An 18069-nucleotide genomic window follows, 5' to 3' on the forward strand; every position below is an offset into this window, starting at 1 on the left:
GCTGCTCACTTTCAGTGGGGGAGACTGCACATGGCCTTGCAGGATGCCCTCGAGCCACTGTGGACCAAGAAAACCTGCCAAGCACTGCACCATCTTGGTATCTTGGGTGGCAGCAGTCTGGGCTGGCTGGCTGACAGGCAACAGCAAGAGTACTGGAGGAGTGGCAGTGGTGGGGGGACAAATGCTGTCATCCTGAGAGAAGGTTTGTGCTCCACAGAGCCACTGTTACTCACCTGGGGTGGCCTCTCAACAATCCTAGTAACCTGCTGGAGGACTGATTGCTGGACTGCTTTGGTACTCAGAAAACCCCTTTGAAAATTGGTAGTTGCAGCCATGATGGCAGCAGTTGAGCTTGAGTGGCAACAATCTGAACTTGAATGACGGAAGACTGAGCCGCTTAGATGCTGCTGCCTCTGTTGTGAATCACCATGTTCCGCAAGAGAGAGGGATGTGTATCAATGCGTGTGGTGGAGTGTGTTTGGGTGTTGTGCCTGACATGGTTGAATAGTTGGCTGTGTGTGCCAACTGTGAGATGTGGGTGTGAAACTTGCAGCATTGCTAAGAATGTGAGGGTGAGATGAAGCTATGAATGTTAGGTAACAATTGTGTTTGATAGAGATTGTTGTTAGATTAGTGATGAGGATGTAATGCATTAAGCAGTGTCTGAGACTAGCGATGACGTTGGTGACATATGACATTTGAAGATGAATTTACTGACCTTGATCACTTGTGCGAGGTTATTGAACTTTTTGCGGCACTGCATCTGGGTCCTCAACTTGACTCCTTGCATTGACCGGCATGGCTATCTGGTCCACTTGCCTTCTAAGAGTTTGTTTGAAGGGCCATCTGCACCCCAGTGCATACAGCACATCTCTCCTCCTCTGCACCTCCTCCTCTGCTGTCCTGTCTCAGGAAGACAACATTCATCTTCCCATCCCTGCCACTCCACCAGTGCCTTGACTGCTGCTTCCCATGCCTAAACGGTGCAATCTGAAGCCAGGCCTTCTAGGCCAAGAGCTGCTTGAAGTCGTCCTCCAAGGCCATCTGCAGTCTTCCCCAGTGAAAGTCTGCAGCCTTCCACCAGCTATGCCACTGGAGTAGCACTGCTCAGGAACACTTGGACATGCAAAGGTATATAGAAGAGAGGCACTAAGGGAATGAACAAGGGTGATTATTTGACTTTTGTATGCAAAGTGGCATGATTTCATTTCTAAATTTGGCTTCAAATGTTTATTTTGTGGTCGCTTTTACTTGTACATTGCGACCAAGTGGGTGTGTGATGGCCAGTACCAGGGAATGTATGGTGTGGGACTGTTGGTGAGTGGGAATTTGGGGCTGCAGTTACCAGTATTGCACTTGGATAATTTCTTCACAGCCTGGGTACAAAAATGCTGTCTAGGTTGCCTCCTCCCTTATCTTCCTCCTTTTCTGCCTCCTCAACCTCCTTCTCTCCCTCTCTGCTCCTGCTCCTTCTCCTCTTCCTACTGTTCCTGTTCCTCCGCTGCTCACTGTATAGCTGGTGGTAAGGGTTGTTCCCCCAGCGATGGTGTGGTTATGCAGCATGCAGCCGACCATGATGAATATTATACTCATTCTGCTGAGTACTGCTGGGCTCCTCTAGAGCGGTCTAGGCAGCGGAATTGCTGTTTCAGTACACCAATGGTGTGCTCGATGATATTTTGTGTGGCAGTATAGCTTTCATTGTATGCCTGCTGCACATGCGTCTGTAGGTTATGCACCAGAGTCTTGTGCCATGTAGTCAGCGAATATCCCTTATTACCCAACATCCATCCTTTGGTTTGTCGTAGTGGCTCAAATGTAGTTGGTACAGTGAACTGCCACAGAATGAAGGCATCATAACTATTAGATACTGGGCATTGACCTGCATGATTTGCTGCCTATAAGAACATAAGAAATAGGAGCTGGAGAAGGCCATTTAGCTCCTTGAGCCTGCTCTGCCATTCAACAAGATCATGGCTGATCTTACCTCAACTCCTCCTTGTTGCACTATTTGCCTTAGTACCCAAAAATCTATTGACCTCTATATTGAATGTACTCAACAACTGAATTCCAAAAATTCACAACCCTATGAGTGAAGAAATTTTTCCTCATCTCTGTCCGAAATGACTCCTTATTTTGAGACTGTGACCCTGTGTTCTAGCTTCCTCAGCCAGGGGCAACATCTTCTCAGTTTCTACCCTGTCAAACCCCTTAAGAATTTGATATGTTTCAATTAGATCACCCCCAGTCTTCTAAAATCCAGGAAATATTCGCCTATTCTGCTCAATCTCTCCTTATAGGACAATCCCATCATCTCAGTAACCAGTCTGGTGAACCGTCGTTGCACTTCCCCTGGGGCAAGTATGTCCTTCCTTAGGTAAGGAGACCAAAACTGCACACAGTACTCCAGGCGTGGCCTCACCAGTGCCCTGTCTAAGTGTAGTAAGACTTCTTTACTCTTGTACTTTAATCCCTTTGTAACAAAAGCTAACATTCAAATTGCCTTCCTCATTACTTGCTGTACCTGCATGTTAACTTCCTGTGGTTCATGTACAAGGACACCCAGGCCCCTCTGAACACAAACATTTCCCACTCTCACCATTCAAAAAATATTCTGCTTTTTTATTTTTCCGACCAAATTGGAAAACTTCACACTTCGCCACTTTGTATTCCAGCTGCCATGTTCTTGCCCACTCACTCAACCTGTCTATATCTCGCTGCATCCTCTTCACTACTTACTTTCCCACCAAATTTCATAAGATCAGCAAACTTGGATACGTTACACTCAGCCTCCTCATCTAAGTCATTAATATAGATTGTAAATAGCTGAGAACCAAGTACTGATCCTTGCAGTACACCACTAGTTAGAACCTGCCAACCTGAAAATATCCCATTTGTTCCTACTCTCTGTTTTCTGTCAATTAATCAATCCTCAATCCATGCTAATATATTACCTCCAATCTCATGAGTCCTAATTTTGTGTAATACCTTCTTTTATAGCAACTTATTGATACATTTTTGAAAATCCAAATACACTACATCCACTGGTTCCCCCTTATCAATCTTGCAAGTTACATCCTCAAAACATAGTTACACACCAGCTGGACATTGAGGCAGTGGAATCCCTTTTGGTTCCAGTATAGAGCAAAGTTGACATGTGCTGCCTGCAAAATGATGTGCATGCAGTCAATGGCACCCTGCACCATGGAAAAGCCTGCAATCCTAGCAAGGCAATATACTGTCTCTGCTGCTTCTCTGTGGCAAGAGAGAATGACATGTAGTTAGCTCTCAATGAACAGAGAACCTCAATGACCTTGCTTACATAACAGTGGATGGCAAACTGAGATATTGCAAAGATCTACAGCTCCAGCTGGATGGAGCCAGATGTATAAAAGTTCATGGCCACAATCACCTTCACAGTCACTGGCAATGCAGTCCTTGCCCTAATCTCAGGTTACAATTGTGGTTGCAGCTGGTGTCAGATTTTACTGATGGGCAGATGTTTCGCACCTTGTTCCTTACTGAAGTTCAGGTAGAAGCATTGGCCCTTGAGCAGCCTGCGTGAACAGCCTCCTGCTGAGAGGCGTTCTCCTCCTTCTCCTCCCTCTTCCAGCAGCTCTGCACTGCCTCTGTTCATTCACCAAGCCTTGTTGTATTCCATAGGGAATTCCTATGAGATGCACCCATTTCTGGGAGCAACTGGTTTGTGCAGAAGACTTGAAGTCAGTAAAATGTCTTTCAGCACCTGACACCCCACCACTCACTGTAGACTTGTGCAACTTGAAACAACTATATAAAGCAGTAAACACATGGTGTTCTAGCAACAACCAGAAGAAATCAACCAGTAACTAACCTGAAAGTTATTGTTGATCCCTTTAAACAGTGCTGAAATGTCCTCCCTGCAGCCAAATGTGCATTCAGCTGTGTGAGGTAACGAGAGGGCACTGGCCGGAGCGCTGGGCTCCAACAGTGCACAGCTGCAATCAAATCAGTGCTGCACACTGATTGACATCTTGCTCTGTCTTCCTTGCATACATCTGGCCACTGTTCACTGCACACACCCAAACCCACCCACACCAAGATATTGACCACCTCAGTTCGTGCCAGAGTTGTGCACGTGCACTGCGAAGGTCATTTTTGAGCTCTAAGGGAACTTGTATTGCCCTCAGAATGGGTGCTAACAAGCTTAACGTCTTGTCCATAGGTTTTAAGGAGTGACTTGGAGGAGAAAGAGGTAGAGAGGCAGAGAAGTTTAGGGAATGAATTCTAGACTTCGCACCTCGTCAGCTGAAGGCCGCCTTGCGTACTGTAATGGAATTTAGCCTAGATAACACGCTCATGTCTTAGATCAAGATTTGAACCCATGACCTCTAACTCATAAGAAAAAACACTACCAGTTGAATTAATTGCATTTAATAATACCTCTTCGGTGATATTACACATATAACTGGGAAACACAATTCTGTAAATTTGGGCTTACAGATATGCACAGATTTCTGCTTTCTCTGGCCAGGGAGTAATATAGATTTGGCAGTTAACTTGTTGTTGTTTGGCTTTAAACCTTATACCTATTAAATAACAAGGCTACCATTCCCCTCACCCTTCATTAAGTGTTTGATTATTGATCATATATAACTTAGATTCTGCCACAAATACCCAGAACAGATTCAATTAAAATGTTTCATAATTCAGAAGCAAAAAATAATTTAGTAAGTTTTGCCTGAAGGCTGTTTCAGATTCACACCTCAGTCTGGATCTGAACTGTCTCTGAAAATGCTTTATGATGTTTGCAGCTGCACTTTATTTAGCAGCAGACCTCTTTTTGCCACATCTGGATAGAAGAGGTGAGAAAAAGTTCATCTTCCCACAAGCTTTCTGCTGTGTTATTACAATTAAAAACATATTAATAATGAGTGGAGGTGACAAATGCTCCATTCTTCTTGTTTGCTGCATAGATAAATGATCCATTAAAAAATCCTTTACATACAGTACTGGCTGACTGTGCCTGGAAAATTACATTATTGGATGATTAGGCAGTAGCCATCAATCAAGTAGGAAAGAAAGTCCGTTTGGTGAAACATCCCAAACACCTGATTCCAGTTTAATGGTGGGACTAGACATATGTGCTCTTTGATTTCACCCTCCTTTAGAACAAGTCTACTTTATGATATAAACTGTGAAGGAAAATGTCAAGATAGCAGACTTTTCTATGCTTATCTTGGACAGTAATTCAAAAGATTTGAACTATTTCCTTTCTTTCCAAGCCAAGCATCTTATGGCATTTGACTGTATGCTCAGGATAATAATAATTTTCTGGATTCAATTTGTTAAATCCTAAAGAAATAGCAACATATTAACTATTGCAAACATTGTCTGGCCCCTTTACTTGTCCTTTTGAGCATGCTTACATATTAGGACTAGTCTGCGAACTGCAAATTATATATTCAATGTGTTGCAGTAAATCATCTGAATAATGATCATACATCAGAACACATGATTCCCTAAACAGCTTGTGGCAAGAGTCCAGTATGAATAGTCTGTAATATTGTGCAGCTTTCAACTGGGGGTGAATTTCCATGGGGCTACTCCTACTCGTCTGCCATAACTTCGGCACAAGACCGATGGAAACCTTGGAAAACCGACGTAAACAATGGAATTCACAGCTTTATTTCTAGAAGCCAATCATTACAAACTGATTACACACTGAAGCGGGAAAACTGACAATTAATAATTAGCAGTCAAAGTGTAAAATATTTTAAACCTGAAATAGCAGTTAATATATAAGGTATAATTATCTCACTTTCTGTTCCCAGCAGTGCACGTAATTTCTGACCACACATTTAGATTTCTTAAATCACCTAAGATTCCAATATTTACTATTATGGGAACGTTTCTCTGTGGTAAAGCTCAATCATTGAAATGTACTCCTATATCATCAACATGGCATTTACAGGAGGATATATTGATGACATATTTGTGCATGTTTGTGAAGTAGTTGAACATGTTTCATTAATGAGGTGAACAAAGGCTGGGTTGTACAATTAGACAGGGATACACAGAGACTCTCTAGGGCTGTTTATAGGGTACATCATGCTTTCTGGGTGACCAATGTTTTGTCATTAACAACAAACCAGCTTTTCATTTCCATGGGTGTGTAGTAGTATTTGCGAGAGACAGCTTGATATATAGGACAGGAGGAAGGGGTCCGGACTGTATAATACTTTCCAATTTCTAGGCAGAGATGGTGCATCACAAACACTGACTAGCATATGTCTTACAGGTGTTTAATCCACATGTTTGTGCTGGGAGGAGCAGAACTTTGCCAGAGTGTGAGATGCATCTTTGTACTTGTTGGCAAGTAGAGGTTGACAGAGTGTGTCAGTGCCAGAATGGCATAAATCTTAAAGTTCATCACACGAATGGTGACATGGTGGAGTGGATTGTCACCCATTATAGAACCCATCTATTTTAATCTACTCTACTAAGTTACTGCCCAACCGCGGAAGACAAAAATCTAGCCTAATGAATTTTTATTGAGACAAGATAAGAAAGTAAATTTGGCCTGAGCGGATCTTGGTGACTGTCGTAAATTCCCTGGTGTAGTTGCAGCTATGTAGGTGTGTTTTCTACTTTACACAAACACACCGACAACATAAAGAGGATTGGTAACTCAATAAGTTAGGTTCTTTTATTTGAAGAGATGGAACTATATAAAACAATATTTGGGATGCTAGTTAACATGTCTGGTCTCGAGGATGGCTTCTATCTTCTGCCTGATGATTACATGAGCAAAGACATCACATCCTGTCTGGTGATGCACAGCAGTCTAAATACCCTTAAAGGTATACCATAACAATAGGGATTAAGCTGATGAGACTGATTTTAAAATTAAGTCACTTACATGAAAAGTTAATTACATTAACTGAGATTGTGTTGATTGTGCAGTTTGAATTGTGGGAGTAACTATGAGAGCTCACTGAATTCCTTTAGATTGAATTCAGTTCGATTGTTGTCGGTATATTTTGATGTGTTAGGGAGAGTCTTCTTGAACTGTGAAAGGCTGACGAAGTGAAGCAATAGCAGAGTGAATTGTTGCTGAATGAACAATGACGTTATGCTGAACAAGTGTTTTAAATTGAAGAATAGACCTGAATCTGAAAGACCAAGTAGTGTGCATGCTGACTTTGTTGTTTTGATAGAATTTAATTAGATTCCATGTGAGAAGCAATCAAGTCCCGAATGTCTCCCAGATGCCAGTGGCCATCAAAATTACCGTGTCCCTCAATTTCTACACCACAGGATCCTTCAGGCGGAAGCAGGCAACATTTGCAGCATCTTTCAGTTCGCTGTGCATCATTGCATCAGGGAGGTGACAGAGACCCTGTACAGAAGGAGAGGGAGGAGGAGCGGTCATAAGTCTCTGCTAGGCTAGCAGGATTTCCAATACTGCAGGGTGCCATCGACTCCAGAGATGGATCTCTTTGGGGTCCCATATATAAATGGGGAGATGTAACGCAAACGCAAGGGCTACCACTCTATGAATGTGCGTATGGTATGAGATCTTGCTCCTTAGATCCCATTGATGAGCCCACTATCCTAGCAACAGTCATGATACATTCATTATGCACCAGTCAGCCTGCCAGCCACCTTTAAGCCACAACAAAGAACTGCTGGGTGACAAGCAATACACACTCTGCACCTGGTCCATGATTTCCCTCTATCACCTGACCACACTTGGACGGCACGCCTACAATGGGAGCCATACTGCGACCGGGAATGTCATGGAGCAAAACATTGGTATCCTGAATCAATGGTTCTTCTGCCTGGAAGGAGTGCGCAACAGAGCGTGCCTCCTTGTTCATGGTGGTCTGCTGCGTCTTTCACAGTCTTGCTATCATGAGGGCGCAGCCCTTGCCAAGAGGCCTTCAGGGGGCATCTTGGGAGGAGGGGGAAATGGAAGAGAAGGAGGAAGAGATGAAGTAGGAAAAGGAGGAAGGAAACAAGCATCCAGGACCCCTTCATTCTGGATGGGCTGTCCATGAACTGATACTCAGACTTCAGTTTCCCTGAGACCTCTGGCTGGATTTTTAAACACTTTGGGGGCGAGCACGGATATAGGCGTTAATTGAAGACTGCCTTCCCGGAAGGCGTCTTTAGTTCCTGACACCTCTGGAATGAGCTGCAATTTTCAAAGAGAGGGTGGTAGGTTGGGGATGGGAGGGAGGTTGGGGGAGCTGGGAACCCACTTGCCTTCAATTAACTGCCTGCTAAACTCTTTGAGGGGCTTGTTAGTGGGCTAGGGAGGGTGAGAAGGGAATTTTCAAAGAGGAGAGCAGGAAGAGCAAGCGATCTGATTCACCTCAATGATTAGCTGTAGGGAGCAATGCAGTTGGACATTCTTTTGATGTCAATAATTTTTCAAAGAAATCAAACAAAAGTGTGATTGAAACCGTGTTTCACCTACCTTCCTATTCACTGTTTGGCTACTTGTTTGCACTATAACACTGCTGGTCCTCTGATCTACTGCCTGCTTCATTCTGCAAGGCAACGGCGAGCCCTGTCATGGCTGCTTTCCGCCTTTCAACATTGTAGTCTGGAGCAGCTTCCCACCTCCATGCTGGTCCTGGCACTGATGATTGACACTTGCAGCCATCAACTCAGATACTGGCACTGCACGTATCTTAGAGGCTAGTATAGAGAAGGGACTAGCACATGGTGAGTCACCAGGTATCAGTGGGCTGCAGCCAGACCAGGGGAAAGGATAGCGCTTGTGTCAACTCCTGGCCCAGTTAGATCATTTACAGTTGAAGATAGCCTTGCGTGAGACACGCTGATGCAGGGTGGGGTCAGGACCTGGAAATGATCCGGCCTTCGGGATCCCAACCACAGAATGAAAATCCAGCCCCTCATCCCTGCATCACCATTGCTGCACAATTCCCCACCTTTTAATTCATCTGCGTGGACCATTATTGGGTCCTCTTGGCCAAAATTCTGTAACAAAAACCAACATTAAAAAGCCATTATGTAACAACTTTATCCCACAACACTTCCAATAATACATCCAAAACTGAACTATTCACCCTTGCGCCTTCCCTTAGTACCTGTTTTGTGGGTGCCTTTGCCTGTCCTAGTGCCTCTATACAGTGTTACCCCAGTGGCTGCAGCGTGGCTGGTGGAAGGCTGCTGACTTTCACTGGAGGGAGACTGCAGATGGCCATGCAGGACACTTTCCAGTAGCTTCGGGCCTTGGCATGGGAGACATCAGCCACCAGATGTTGCATCACTTCCACGCTGGAAAGGATGGTCTCCGATCTCTGCATGAAATCCTGTGCCGAGTTGAAGGGGGACTTCTCCATACTCCTTGACAGTGACAATAGGCTCTGTGGAGGCCTGCCAATGCACCAGGCATCTTGGTGTGCATGCCCAGCAGCTTTCTCCTGTACATCCCCCCACCCCCCCATTGAAGTTCTCATCTGAATCCTCTGCAGCAGAACTTGTCTGTAACTTCACTCTCTGATGAGCTGACATACGCTATCCTTTCCCCGGTCTGGCTGCAGCCCACTGATGCCTGCTGACTCACCACATGCTGGTCCCATCTCTATACCAGCCTCTAAGGTATGTACACTGCCAGTTTCTGAGCTGATGGCTGCAAGTGACAGATCAACTGGTGGTGCTTCTTCCTTAGTGGGCTGGTGTTGCTGTCGCCCTGCATAGTGAAGCTGCACTGTCTGGTCAGTCTGGAGTTCTTGGGTATCTCAAAGCAAAAATGCAGAACGGTAAGGTTGGAGTGAGGGAAGGGGGGGGAAGAGTGAAAAGAAAGAGGGCCATGGACATACCATCTGCAACTTGTATCCATGCCAGATAGCAGGATGAGGGTGAGGTGGGAGCTGAGAAGGCGCATATGGCAGGAATGTACCATTATCCGGAATGTTCTTGCTGATGCGGATTGCAACGGCCTCGGTCACAGACCGACCCATGATGCGAAGCACCGTATCAGCAGCACGTTTTGCACTGGGCTGCATGCTACAATCTTGTTGATGAGGAGGGAGCATGAAGTTCACATTCCACCTGCCTCAACGGGACCGGCTGTGGGGTAATCACACATCGCGATCCCCGTGCCCGATATCAGGCCTAAGTGAATTTTCCCCCCAGTGGATTTCCCATTGTACCCTCTGTATTTTTGCCTTTTGTAAAAAGAAGAGCAATTGAGGGATGCTGCCTGAGTCACCAGTATCTACGTACCAGAATATACCAGCAAAGACATACATGTCTGTATTTGTCAAAGGGAGTTATTAATGAATTGTTCACATGCTACAAGCAGACCTGCATCTCAGTAGTTACTAAGGCTATAACTGCCCTTAACTTTTATGCTATGCGGTCATTGCACTATCACTGGGGACAGCATTAATATTAGCCAATCAGCTGTGTACAAAAGCATTAAGCAAGTCATTAATAAATTAATAGCCTTGGAGCTGATAATCTTATCTTGTCAACAGTAGGAAAAGGCAGTACAATTTTATAGAGTGACAGGATCCTCAGGGTTCAAGGCATCACAAATTACATCCACTTGGATTTTGTGACTCATTCCCTCTCACCAATCCCATACATCCTGCTCCTCTCCCCTCCCTTCCTGTTCCCAGAACGCACTTGCACTGGTAGTGAATGAGAGCACGGAATTTCTCCAATAATATATGTAGGCATTGAATTTGTGCCAGAAGATAATTTTAGTATGATGCAGTTGAATTATAAACCTATATCACCCCCTCCCCCCATCACACAGTAATAGTCTGCTACAGATTAACACCATGCAAGCTCCAGTAGCACATACATTGCTGACACAACTTCCAGAAATTGATACATGCTAGGGCATCATGACTTAGCAGCATGAGTCTGACTCTCCTTTCCAATCAGCCGACTCATGGGATAAGTACACTTCAGTGCGCATGACTGGGCTTCATGTACACTTAGTTCAAGTTTCCTCTTAAACCTAGTGTATAGCTACATGAAGATGATCTACATGTTTCTATTGCCCTGATTGTTAGGTAGAATTGGGCTGGGGTGTGGGGAGGGGTGCATGTTATGAAAATAACATGCAGAACAGAACTGCTGACATGTTGTCTGTCTGTGACAGAAGCTGGCCAACTTCTTCTTAATGAGACCTGACCGTGAAAATGGCTTGGACCTCCGGTCAACTGAATTGGGTAGAGTACAGGGTAGGTGCCCTTCCACTGTCAGCCCGATATTTGCTCCGGATGAACACTGATCTCTCTATGCGTTAACATGGCATATGTGCCTACATACAGTAGTGTCCTGCATTCCAGAAAGAAAACAATGGCACCACTTCAGGCAGGTGTCTTTCTGTTTATGGAAGTGGAACAGCATTGTTCAAAGTGCCTCAATCACTTTGGCTCTCATCCACATGTGAAGATAAATTCCTGGACCATCCATGGAAGAATTTTTTTCTTTTTTAACAACCGTATTTTAATTTCTTTCATTTCGATTTGTTACCTGTCAGGCAACTATCATCCTGTTAAATAAGTGTTCTTCTCTAAATTTTCCTTCACAAGTACTCTGCTTTGTCAATGAACTTTTATTTTCTCAAGAGATCACTTTAATTGTCCTTGTGTTCCTCTCTATGTTTACATGCTCGTAGCAATTAGAAGAAGAATTATATGCATAGAGCAGATGATGTAGCTGTGGCACTCTCTGTTGTATACATTATAACACTTTGATCTGATGTTACACTGTCAGGTTCTTTGCTTTAGGTTGGACCACTGCCATCACCACCGATGGAGGTCTAGCTCTTAGCTGCCACTGTCTCTACCCTATTCAGATGTGCTACCATTTCTCTCTCAGTGCCAGCAACTTTTCTGTCTCCTTTTTTTCAGGACACGAGCACACTAATCTCAGCATGATTAGTAAGGGAGGTCTTCTAGTCAGCGGCAATATTTATCTCCTTCTAATTGCAATGCACTACTTGGAGCTTCCTTTTAAGTTCTCCATGTGTTGCAACTCTCGTCACATAGGCACACACCAGCTTTCAGTACCAACATGGTATAACTATGTTTCCATTCTGTGGCTGCACCAGATGATATACCTACAGTTCATGCCTATTGGAAACACAACTCCTTACAGTCAAGCCAGCGTCCCTTTCTTTGCATGCCTGTGCCGTTCAGTGAAGTGGTGTAGGATAAAACCAAGGTTATTTGCAGTCATGTTGAAACATTACCTACTATAAATGCTTTTGAAAAACAAATAGATACTACTATATTAAAAATAAGGGGTCGCTCATTTAAGACAGAGATGAGGAGAAATTTTATCTCTCAGAGGGTCGTGAGTCTTTGGAACTCTCTTCTTCAAAAGGCAGTGGAAGCAGAGTCTTTGAATAATATTAAGGCGGCGGTAGATAGATTCTTGATAGGCAAGGGGGTGAAAGGTTATCGAGGGTAGGCGGGAATGTGGAGTTAAGGTTACAATCAGATCAGCCATGATCTTGTTGAATGGTGGAGCAGGCACGAGGGGCTGAGTGGCCTACTCCTGCTCCTAATTCGTATGTTTGTATGCTTTCTGTTGACATAGATTCAAGCCTGAATCATTCAACAAATTGTTGGAATTGATAGTTGACACAACTGAAGAGGACTCACAGGTGTCTTTAAGATAGATTATGTTATACGTGGATGCAATTATTGCATTTCTTAAGCTATAAAAAAACACGGCAAAAGAAGAGTCTTTGAAAATTCCAAACAAGAAGCATCACAGAGTGGCAGATGGTAACTTTGAAGCTGAGTTGGATTAAGTACGCAAATGCGAAAGGCTACTAATGAGGCTGTAGTTTGGAAAACAACAGGAATTGCACTGTGAAGCTGTCATGCCAACAGCCTGCAAGTCCTGAATGAAGAAAGAAACTACAAAATATACTTCTCCATCTGCTGTACTTCTCAGATCACCCACAGAGTAGAATGCAGTGTCCAGAAAAGATCAGAGGCATACTGAACACAGAAGAAAATGTGCTTTAGGCTTTGCATCCCAGCTGTCAGATGAGTTGGCAAGTTTGAAAAATGAGACTATTATTACTTAGGTCCTAATGATACGAAGCATTGATGCAGCCCTTCTATTGAGAATGAAGATGTGATTACTCGATTAAAAACAACCATCTTTCTATTTTGAAATGTTCTTGCCTTTTCTCTCAGGCAATGGAGTCATTGCTAGGGAATTAGTTATCAAAAAGGAGGAGGTGTTGGGCGTCTTGCAAAGCATTAAGGTAGATAAGTCCCCAGGGCCTGATGGGATCTACCCCAGAATACTGAGGGAGGCAAGGGAAGAAATTGCTGGGGCCTTGACAGAAATCTTTGTATCCTCATTGGCTATAGGTGAGGTCCCAGAGGACTGGAGAATAGCCAATGTTGTTCCTTTGTTTAAGAAGGGTAGCAAGGATAATCCAGGAAATTATAGGCCGGTGAGCCTTACGTCAGTGGTAGGGAAATTATCAGAGAGGATTCTTCGGGACAGGATTTACTCCCATTTGGAAACAAATGAAATTATTAGCGAGAGGCAGCATGGTTTTGTGAAGGGGAGGTCGTGTCTCACTAACTTGATTAAGTTTTTTGAGGAAGTGACGAAGATGATTGATGAAGGAAGGGCAGTGGATGTTGTCGATATGGACTTCAGTAAAGCCTTTGACAAGGTCCCACTTGGCAGACTGGTACATAAGGTGAAGTCACACGGGATCAGAGGTGAGCTGGCAAGATGGATACAGAACTAGCTCAGTCATAGAAGACAGAGAGTAGCAGTGGAAGGGTGCTTTTCTGAATGGAGGGCTGTGACTAGTGGTGTTCTGCAGGGATCAGTGCTGGGACCTTTGCTGTTTGTAGTATATATAAATAATTTTGAGGAAAATGTAGCTGGTCTGATTAGTAAGTTTGCGGACGACACAAAGGTTGGTGGAGTTGCGGATAGTGATGAGGATTGTCAGAGGATACAGCAGGATATAGATTGGTTGGAGACTTGGGTGGAGAAATGGCAGATGGAGTTTAATCCGGACAAATGTGAGGTTATGCATTTTGGAAGATCTAAAACAGGTGGGAAGTATACAGTAAATGGCAGAACCCTTAGGAGTATTGACAGGCAGAGAGATCTGGGCGTACAGGTCCACAGGTCACTGAAAGTGGCAACGCAGGTGGATAAGGTAGTCAAGAAGGCATACGGCATGCTTGCCTTCATCGGTCGGGGCATAGAGTATAAAAATTGGCAAGTCATGCTGCAGCTGTACAGAACTTTAGTTAGGCCACACTTCGAATATTGCGTGCAATTCTGGTCGCCACACTACCAGAAGGATGTGGAGGCTTTGGAGAGGGTCCAAAAGAGGTTTACCAGGATGTTGTCTGGTCTGGAGGGCATTAGCTATGTGGAGAGGTTGGATAAACTCGGATTGTTTTCACTGGAACGACGGAGGTGGAAGGGCGACATGATAGAGGTTTACAAAGTTATGAGTGGCATGGACAGAGTGGATAGTCAGAAGCTTTTTCCCAGGGTGGAAGAGTTAGTTACTAGAGGACATAGGCTTATGGTGAGAGGGGCAAAGTTTAGAGGGGATGTGCGAGGCAAGTTCTTTACACAGAGGGTGGTGAGTGCCTGGAACTTGCTGCCGGGGGAGGTGGTGGAAGCAGGTACGATAGCGACGTTTAAGAGGCATCTTGACAAATACATGAATAGGATGGAAATAGAGGGATACGGTCCCCGGAAGTACAGAAGATTTTAGTTTAGGCAGGCATCAAGTTCGGCGCAGGCTTGGAGGGCCGAATGGCCTGTTCCTGTGCTGTACTGTTCTTTGTTCTTTGAACACTAGCTGGGGTCAAGCAAACCCAATGGGTGCAAATTGATGACCAGTACACTGAGTGAAACCAAGTATACTAGCCTGCTGAATAGCAGTTTCAAGCCCTGACCAGAGACCAAAGCTTGGGACTAATGTTCCCTGTAAACTGTGTGGCCACATGGCTCTGTGGCTGTGCAGCAACCAAGAAGTCCTTTTGCAGGCCACAACAAGTTGGCCTCTTTCAAGTTACCGCATATACGCAGCTGCGCAGAAAAAATACAAAGGAGCTGTGCACTTAAATAAAGCACCTGTGCTCTCCCCCCAAAAATTAGCAGGAATGTTGCCTGGGACATGGCTGGACTCCTAATATTTGGATAAATACCTTGGTACACTTTAGCTTGCTGTACACATGTGCCCTCTGATGTTATGATAAGTAAATAAAGACTTTTGACTTCAGCCATTTCAGGCACCACATGGGAGATGGTGTCAGAAGTGAATCGCTGGGATTCGAGAGAACACTTATGCCCGGGGACTTACAACAGGGAAAATTTTAGTTTAAAAAAATCGCCTGTCTGCAACTTTGCACAGGACATCGACAGCTGGTTAAGTCATTATGGCTTCAAATTTTCCAATACCTGCTCCTATGGAGATGAAGGGAGATTTGAGAGGGAATTGGCAATTCTTCCAGTTTCAATGTCAGAATTATGAGATTGCCACAGCGTTGGACAAGAAACCCAACAGATAAGAGTAGCAACTCTGTTATTATTGATGGGGAAGGTGTGTTACAAGCTGTATTGAACCCTAGATCGCACTGAAGAGAAGAAAAGCAAGACTTGGGAGATTTTGGAGGTCTTGAAGTACCACTTTGAACCCTCTACTAATGTCATTTATGAATGCTATGTGTTTAACACCAGAGCTCAGGAAGAGAGGGAGAATATTGATCAATATGCGACTGTACTAAGACGTATAGCTGAGTCTTGTGAGTTTGGGCCATAAGATTCTCTTAACAACAAGAGATCCTTCTGTGAGAGCACGTCTGCTGAGAGAAGACAAACTTACTCTCAAGAAAGTCATTGACATGTGCAGAGTCTAGGTGGCTGAGGTGGCTAATCAACAGCTGAAGAGTGTTAATGGGAGAACTGATGAAGCTGTGCACTATACTGAGAGGCAAACCAAATCTTCCAAGCACAAGTCAATGATGAAAAGGAAGGACAACTTTCAGAAAGACCAGCAGGAAGATCAAGGCCAGAGTACTGGATGTAAATACAGTAGGAGACACCACAAGAAGGAAAAGGAAGCATGTACAGCTTGGGGAAGGCAGTGCTCTAACTGCAAGAAGCTGAACCACTTTGCATGCAAAAGTTTTGATAGAAAGAAGAAAAGCAAACCTGTAAAGATAGTTGATAGGGAGATGTTGGATGATGATTTTGACGAATCACTCTACACGCTGGAACATGTTGGTGCCGTCCAGTCTCGAGGTAGAAAGTGGTTTGTGACTGTTGGAATGATGACTGCAGAAGGAAAGCACCAAGCTGATGTGAGGTGTCAGATAGACACTGGTTCTACGTGCAACATCATGAGCTTTGCAGACTTGTGTGAAATTGCACAAGATGGTGACCTGAATATGAAACTGTTGAAGGTAAAGTTGAGGCTCCATGATGGAACAATGTTCACCCTAAGAGGACAAAACAAGCTGAGAGTCCAATGCAACGGGAAGAAAGAAGAACTTCAGTTCCAGTTAGTGGACAATAAACAAACTTCCCCGATCTTGTCTGGAACAAATTAAAAGCTTGGACTGATAACCCTCCATGTACCAGAAAAGAAATTTATTCCCAAGTGTGCAGCTACTGTGATGCAAAAAGCAAAGGAAGGGGTTGTTCCAAAGAAAGCTGGAAAGAGAAAGAAAGAGGAGCAGAAGCATAAGACTGAAATGGATCCTTTTCGCTATTTGTTGGAAATTTGAAATCTGAAAAGAACTTTGAAGAACTAAAGAAAGCCCTGACTGGCTTCTTCACCAAAATCAATTTTCAGTCACAGATGCCCAAATTGGAGCTAGCAGGAAATTTGGTTACATAGACTTTGAAACTGCAGAACAGCTTGAAAAGGCATGGGAATTCCATGGAAACAAAGTGCCGGGACTTGCAGTCAAACTCGACAAAGCACGCAGCAAGGAGAGCAATGCAGATAGCAAAAGAGAGAGAGACTGCAGGACATTGTCAAAAATTTCCCAATCAAGATAACTCAGGATGGCCTCAAAGGGATTTTTGGGAATGGTATTGACGTTAGAATTCCTGCTTCTCATGATGGTTCAGGGACTTGGGCATTGCATATATTGAATTTGAAAAGAAAGCAGCTGCAGATACAGCATTGGAACAGAAGCAGGGCACTGAAATCGAGGGCAGGGCCATCATTATTGATTTCACTGGCGATAAGAGTATGTTAAATGTAAAGGGTAGACAAACACAACCAGATTCTGATACATTGATTGTAAAATAACTTGACATATTCTGCAACAGAAGAAACCCTTCAGAGAAATTTTGAAAAAGCATCATTGATCAAAATACCAGAAGAGAATGGCAGACCAAAAGGATTCCTATTTGTTATATTTGAATCTACTGAGGATGCTAAAGAAGCTCTAGAGAATCACAGCAATACAGAAATTGAAGGGAGAATTGTGAGGTTGGATTTCAGCAACCAAGGGCACAGAAATGGTGATTGTGCCAGCACAATATTATTTGTTCGTGGCCTTTCTGATAACACAATTGAAGACATTTTTAAAAAAGCCTTTGAAGGAGCCGAGAACACTAGAATTACAATGGACAGAGAATCTGGAAGATCAAATGGTTTTGGCTTTGTGGACTTCCCATCAGGAGAAGATGCAAAAATCAACTAAGGAAATGATGGAAGGTAGAGAAATTGATGAATGCAGAATTACACTTGACTGAAGGGTGAAAGCCAGCAAGGTGGTCAAGGCTTTGGAAGAGCTTGAAGAAGTCGTGATAGATGTGGAGGATTCAGAAATGGAAAGAGGACTCCTCAAGGAAAGAAAATCAAATCTGATTAAAAAGGCTAATAAGGTTGCTTTACCTCTTTATGTTCAGACAGAACCTCTGTTGATTTGCCTCAGAGTTCCAGAGTTCTGCATGGACTGGATGGCATGCAGTTTGGAGTGTGGTTGGAGCTTCCTATAGTTCTGAATGAACTGACAATTAAGTAAAAGCAGAAATTGTTGGTGTACACCTTTGTGGATTTTATCA

General features: G+C 43.9%; 1 pseudogene; it reads left to right on the top strand.

The window, feature by feature from the left end:
- Positions 1-16753: 16753 nt before the first annotated feature.
- On the top strand, positions 16754-17801 carry LOC137369975 (nucleolin-like; annotated as a pseudogene).
- The last annotated feature ends 268 nt before the right edge of the window (positions 17802-18069 follow it).

This window comes from Heterodontus francisci, chromosome 1 (genome assembly GCF_036365525.1).
Source record: "Heterodontus francisci isolate sHetFra1 chromosome 1, sHetFra1.hap1, whole genome shotgun sequence".
Classification (NCBI taxonomy): domain Eukaryota; kingdom Metazoa; phylum Chordata; class Chondrichthyes; order Heterodontiformes; family Heterodontidae; genus Heterodontus; species Heterodontus francisci.